General features: G+C 45.3%; 1 long non-coding RNA gene across 1 annotated transcript; it reads right to left on the bottom strand.

Moving 5' to 3' along the window:
* Window positions 1-235: 235 nt before the first annotated feature.
* LOC118163062 lies at window positions 236-3,564 on the bottom strand. The gene is made up of 4 exons (XR_004748821.1): window positions 3,261-3,564; window positions 3,035-3,144; window positions 1,273-1,336; window positions 236-305 (listed from the first exon to the last, which is right to left on the bottom strand). It is a non-coding gene; the product is annotated as an uncharacterized LOC118163062 (long non-coding RNA).
* Between the last annotated feature and the right edge of the window lie 3,178 nt (window positions 3,565-6,742).

Below are 6,742 nucleotides of genomic sequence, written 5' to 3'. Positions count from 1 at the left end.
TCACCACAGAGTTGATTTCTTGGTGAAAAGGGATTTTGAGAGAGGAACAGCATTTGGCTCTCCTTTCCCCCAGTCCCGGGGGAGAACTGGTGCTAAAGCTGCGTGGTCAGAAATGCATCAGCCATGTGAATCACATCCCAGGGTGAACCTGCCTTGGAGGGGATGCTGGCCTTGTGTGTAAGCTGGTTTCAGTCCAGTGAAAGTAGGCATGGTAAAATTAATCCCCGTGCTTTAGGCTGGACAGTATTGAGGCTGTCTTCCACAGAGAGACTGAGGGCTCCAATCCCCTTTCTGCCAAGCTTGTCCTAGGCAAAAGAGTAGAAAGAAAGGAGAAACTTTCTGGTCTGAGCCCATATTTGGGAGGCCTGGTGATGGATCCCATCAAGGAGCAGCTCTGCACCCACATCCCACAGGAGGCATCTGCTTTAATAGGGCTGGTGCAGCATGTGGGGTCATGTCTGGGACTGACATGGAGAAGGCTCCTGGAGTAAGAGACAGAATAAGCTCTTCCCTCTGTTACATGTATCAAAATCCAAGCTCAGGACATTTCCCAGAGTCTCTACCCATGCATCAGAGCCCTTTGCAGGAAAATGTGGCAGGTTCTTGGGGGAAACAATCTGAAGGGCTTTGTCAAATTTTATTGAGGAAGGAGGAGCAAGGAAGATTTCATTAGCTAGGTACCAAGTATATGCCAGAAGAACATACTGCCAGTACTTCAGCACAAATTTAGAAATACTGTTTTGCACTGAGATTCATTCTTGTTTTTCCTTAATAACAGAAAAGTGCAAAGTATACAAAAGAATGAGAAAATCTCCTGGAATATGTCAGCTCCTGTCATCATTTGCTACACAGTCATAGTAGCAATCACTGGGTGTCACCTGAAGGTGGGTGTGATCCTAACAGCAATAAAAGCAATGGTTTTTTTACACTTTTAAAAATCATTTCTGAGGCTTGCAACCCATGCTGGGGCAAGAGATAAAATAAAAATGTGAAATCACTACTCAGACCAGGGACGTCCAGTCAGCTCAACACAAGTTAAACGTCAAGGAGATGAAAAGGGGTACAAAGCCAGAAGCACTGAAACTAACTTGTTAACATAATTATTCACCGTCAGTGTGTCCACTGATGTCTTTGCAGACTGTCACATACGGAGTAGAAAAGATTTCTTTTACTTAATGGAACGGATCCTGAAAAATGAAAAGACACTGGGAGTGCTAGGGCCAAGGTAACTTGAGGCTGCCTTGCCTCGTGGTACAGCCTGGGAATACTCACATTTGTGAAAGAGTCGGGATGGCTTCTACCCTCATAGGAGCAAGTGTCTGTCACAGGCTGCTGTCTTAATAGATAAACAACAGCAAAATCCTTTTACTGATAACATACATAGAGAAGGGAGAAAGGACTCACCTGGAAGCCATGGGAATGGACTTCTTGACAGGGGACAAGTCAAAAAGATGCACTGTGAGCTGCTCCAGCTATGTTTTGTGTCAGTGCCACGATGTAAAACAACTTTACACAGTGTCTTCCCTGAAACAGCTTTCCCCAAATTGTTAGACTTTTTCCAAATAGGAAAAACAGATATTTCAGTCCCTTGTTAAATTGCATGCTGTCCATAAGTGTTGCCAACCACCCTTGTCACTTCATTTTGGAGGACAGACCCCAAAGAGGTCTCACACACAGTGTGAGGCTCCCACCAGCCACCCCTTTCCTCCAGCGAGGGCTGTCCCTCTGGTGTCAGCTCAAGTGATCCTTGCTCGAAGATGATGACTCCATCTAGAGTCTTGTCCTCTTCCCCAGTTCACCATCAAATGCACCAGTGGTGTATTGGGCACATGGTGCTGCCTAAAACGGTAGTCTAAATTGCCAAGGGCTTGTTATGGACTCAACCACATGTATCATCGCCGTAGCCCACCACTCAGCAGGAGGGGTGTTTTGTCCAGTGGCTGGAAGCCAAAGGAAGGATCTGTGGATTTATTTCTTCAGTTGGTTGAATGCCAAAATATGCTCTTGGCATTGGCATACAAGGACTAAAATTTGGCCTTGCTCATTCTGGAGTGGATTTCATCAAGGTCACACCAATCAGCAGAAGGTTTTGTGAAACAAGAAACTTTAGCTGATAACACATCTGCAAGACCCCTTGTGGTCCTGCACAGGGAACAATCCCTCTTCCCCAGGATCCCCAGGGAGCACTGAATCACACCATGCTCTCAGGCCTTATCTCCAAGCTGCCATCGGGTCCCTCCTCCCCTCAGAGGCCCAAGGGTCGGATGGTGACAGATGTGCTCTCAAGGCATGGCAGAGCTCTCTGTGATAACTTCACACGAGCGTGAGGAAGACCTGCAAGAAGGCCAAGCCCGGGTTCAGGAAGGGCCTAACCCAGGAGCTCCCTCAAACCTCATTGCCTTCTGCTCAGGACAGGGCATGCATCTTCACCTTGCCTTTTCCATCACAAGTACCCAGCGCTGCATTTGGTATCCTCAGAAGACACTTGATAAAACCCGATGGCGGTGTTGCTGGGGCAGCGCTGTGTGGGTGAGAGCTGCCATGCTGATAATGGCTAACGAGTTTACAGAGCCTCTGCGGCGTGATAGCAGCAGCTGCAGCCGATCCCAGGGACATTCCCCGGCTACCCAGTGAGTCGGCAGAATTGTAAATCCTGGGGCATTAGTGATCTGAGGAGGAAACGATGGAAGAGACAGGCTGCGGCTTGGTCAGAATTGCAGGGGGGTGTCTCCTGTTCCCACCGTCAATGTGAAATTCAAATGCAGGAGCCACGGGGACTCGGTGTGTAGCAAGCTCAAGAGGAACATCTGCAAATGCTGCACTTGCTCTTGTTTTCTCAAGCTACCAGCAGATTTAAGAGAGGGTTTTGCTAGGGCCTGATCCAGGGAGGTGCGGTGTACAAGGAATGCCCAGATGTGCCCAGAACCGAAGTGTAGGGTGTTGATTACAGCTGGGGTCTTGGCCACAGGTCTTGTGGTACCTCCTGCTGTTCCCAGACATCCTCTGCAGTTTCAAAAGCAACGAAAATACCAACCTTGCAAGTCCCAACCTCTCCTCTAACACCCAGGGCTGCATTTCTGCATGTCGGTGACTGCCTCAGATGCCACCGTACATTCTGAATTCTTCTTTTTAAACACATTTTCCCTTCAGGAAGATGAGACGTGTGGAAACGTCAGAACAGGCACTCCTTTCCCCTAGGCCATGTTAATGAGCATCACTGAAGTATTCTCATCCCTGAGCCACTACAGCAGGTGACTTACTGTGTTAACTAGTATCACGTTCCTCAGCAGAGACAGACAAGGGCCAGGCCAGCACACATCAGTCAAGTTAATAGACCTGATCTTCAGCACACCCCTAGTAGCCCATGGAGCAATGATCTGTGATGAATGCTTCAAAGATGCTGTAGCCCCTACTGTAATCCAAAATATTTCCAGGGGACCCCTTAGGTAAAGCTTAACATCTTAGGAGATGCCTGCATGGTGTGGCTCTAGCACAGCTTACTCCAGGTGTGACATATTTTCTGAAAAGACAATAATTTAAAATCCTTGGATGCTGCAGAAAATAACTAGCTCTTTTTTTTTGTTTTTTTTTTTTTTTTTTTTTTTTCCCCTATGGATAATTAAACTCTGCTTTATTCAAAGCCTTTCAAAGAGCAGCTGGCAGAAAATAAACCCTCAAACTCCAAGAACTGAAGGAAGGGTTGCTTTTACAGAGATGGCTAAATTACACACATGCTTCAAAAACAGAGCACTGGAACCAGCAAAGAGGCGGCATTTAGATGCAGTCCCTTGTTCTGTGGTTGCCAACAAAGACTTGATTTGTCACTGGACAGTGCTGCAAACTCCTTTTTTAGTTCAATATAAACAGCCTTTTAAAATCCAAGGAAGTCTTTAAAAGGCTGACAAATTGGGGGAAGAGAAAAATTGTAGTTTTGTTACACTGCAAGCTGCTCTGCAAGCAAGGGGAATGTCTCATATTTCTGGCTGTATTTGCTTCTGCCAGCCTTACTTCTCGTTTCTGGCTTCCAGACAGTCATGCTGAGATGCTGCCACATGCATCTGCTGAGGAGAAACAAATGGAAAGGGCTTCCCTCCCCTGAGGAGACCTCATCTTTTTGCCGTGTGATGGGCAACATCACCATTTTTCACCAATTCCTGCATGTCTCCAAGTGTGGCAGTGTTCTTATTAGGCTGGGGGCGGAGGAGGTGGGTTGGACACAGCATTTTTTTCTTCTGCAGAAAGGATCCTCCACCCTCATGAGCCTCTGATTTCCGTAGTTATGTCCAACACCTGACTCATTACTGCAGGTAAGGAGCATAGAATAGTCGTTCAGACACACAGCCCAACTTGATTTAATTAGTAGCTTTTTTAAATTAAGTTTTACCTCTGAGCTGTAGCAGGAACATGCTTATATAAAAAAAAACATTTAATACAGATTTCCTTGGCATCCAGAAGAAAGGTGTGATTCCAGCTTAATTACTTAGACCGACAGAGGTAGAACTCCGATGTATCTGAGAATTGGTTGTAAGCAGTGTTCATAATTCAACCACCGCATTAAACCTGCAAACCAAGGCATTGACCATATGCCCTGAGGCTGTCCTGCAGTGTTTACTGACATGGTGGCTGTACAGTTTGATGACAGCTGATGTACAGCTCTAGGAACATTTTTACTCTTTCCATTAAATAATTTATTAGACCCATAATTACGCTGTGATAATTGCCAGTCATGAAGAGAGACTTCTGGTGTAAGCTGTGGGTACTGGGATGTACCGTAACACTAGGTTCCCCTAATTTTCTCAGCTCAAGAGCCCGATTCATGAGTTGCCCAAACATTGCTCATATGTTGCTAAGAAATCTGAACCTCACAGACCCTACCATGACCAGGGCCTCTCTTGGAGGACCCTGTTGCAAGAAAGGAGGATTTGGTGACCTCCTGGTCCTCCTTTCAGAAAGGGGACACATTTGGTCTGTGAGTCACTGCACGCTTGGAAGAAATGTCTAGTTTGCCTGCTCATCACCAGACACGTCCCCAAGCTCATCATTTTCTACCAAGAGGCAGAGAGAGCAGCCATTAAACCCATCAGTGAAAGAAAATCACATGCACAATTTGCTGCCTGTGCCTCTCCCCTGGGACTCCAGTTTAATGCAATTTGGTGTATCCCAGCCGGTGGTGCTTGGCTACTTTTAATTAAAAAAAAATTAAAGGATTTATGTTGGGATTAAATGGGATAATTATTGATTGATCTCTGCCTTCTAAATTGAAAAGCATTTGGATTAATCAGCTTTTAAGTAGGAAATCACTCAGCTCTGGACAGGAAACCAGCCTCAAGCCCTACACTTTGCATCTAACAGGGCTTTATTTTGTCCTGTCCCCCAAAACCCAATGGGAAGGATTTTACTTTCTTCTTCGTTCAGCCTCAGAGCTTAGAAGAAGACGTGCTTTCACTGAGACAGGCTTTAGGTCACAAGTGATATGATGACCTATCTTGCCAGGTTAGCTCGCACTGCTCACAGAGCAGTCTACCTCTTGAGCATCCCAGTACATCTGGCCAGGAGGTCCAGCATCCTCCAAGACCCTTGTGCTGGAGACTGGGCAATCCACCTCCCTAGTTGGTCAAGTCAACACTGGAATACTCCATGGGTGGGAAAAGCTGGTTTGTATCAATGGTGATGCTTGTAGATCTGTCTTGTAGGTCAAATGAAAAGCAGGTGGCCAAATGGACAAGTCGATGACCAGAAGGTACTTGCAAATAAAATAGTGTAAAACTTGCACTTGTTCTAGTTCTGGGACTGCATATCACTCCATCCACACAAGCAGTTTCAAATTGGGTTAAACAGGTAACGATGACGGTAGGACAGTATGCACTAAAAATAATAATGGCACACTCAAAATACTAATATCTATATCCCCAGCTGCACAAGTAGGCTGCTGACCTAAGCACTGTGTGTTCCAGATTCTGCTTTTATGCTGGAGCAAAAATACCACAGTCATGTGACCTCCATCTCTGCTTGGATTATTCCACAAGTCATGTTAACTCCCAGGAAACCCAAATGGATAATTTGGAGGAAAAAACTTGCTTTTTTTTAGGAGAAATACTGTTTTTTTAAAATAGGGAGTTTCAATGGGTTTTTAAACTTCTGAATGAAATTCCCAGTTCCAATCAGTCATGTTTCCAGTGCTAGGATTTAGAAGCAATGTTTTGGCTTTCCCATTCATGAGTGAGGAAAGTAACGTCCACTTCACAGGCCTTGTTTTCTAATCTACCTCATGCTGGGAAAATTTCTTAATTTATTTTAAAAAGCTCCTCCTTCCTCTAAAAATGAACACCTTTAATAAACTTTTTTTAAAAAATTATTATTATTATTATTCTTTTGATTCCCCAGTAGAAGAAAGGAAAGCCTCCTTGTGAGGATATACAACCACGGAGACCTTTTTCTAGGAAGAAGCATTTCTGCTGAAGTCCTTTAATCCACTAAGCTGCCAATCCAGCATTGACTCACATGCAAACCGCCCCCACATCTAATCTACCGGAGGTAGGTGACCTGGCAGCACAGTGGCAGATTACATCCCTCTGCAGATGTAAGGTAATTCATACTTGGAAAGATGATTTGAGTTCCCCACACAGTAGTCAGCTCTATATTAATCGGAACAAAAGACCTTGCTTCACTGTGGGCAGCCTCTTCTCCGTGGGCAGCTAAGCTTGGAAAGAAAGCTCCCACATTGTTTTGGTCACAGTCTGAG

Source organism: Oxyura jamaicensis, chromosome 2, assembly GCF_011077185.1.
Source record: "Oxyura jamaicensis isolate SHBP4307 breed ruddy duck chromosome 2, BPBGC_Ojam_1.0, whole genome shotgun sequence".
NCBI classification, from domain to species: domain Eukaryota; kingdom Metazoa; phylum Chordata; class Aves; order Anseriformes; family Anatidae; genus Oxyura; species Oxyura jamaicensis.
The sequence above is the reverse complement of the archived record's forward strand: the minus strand, read 5'-3'. Positions and strand labels throughout refer to the sequence as shown.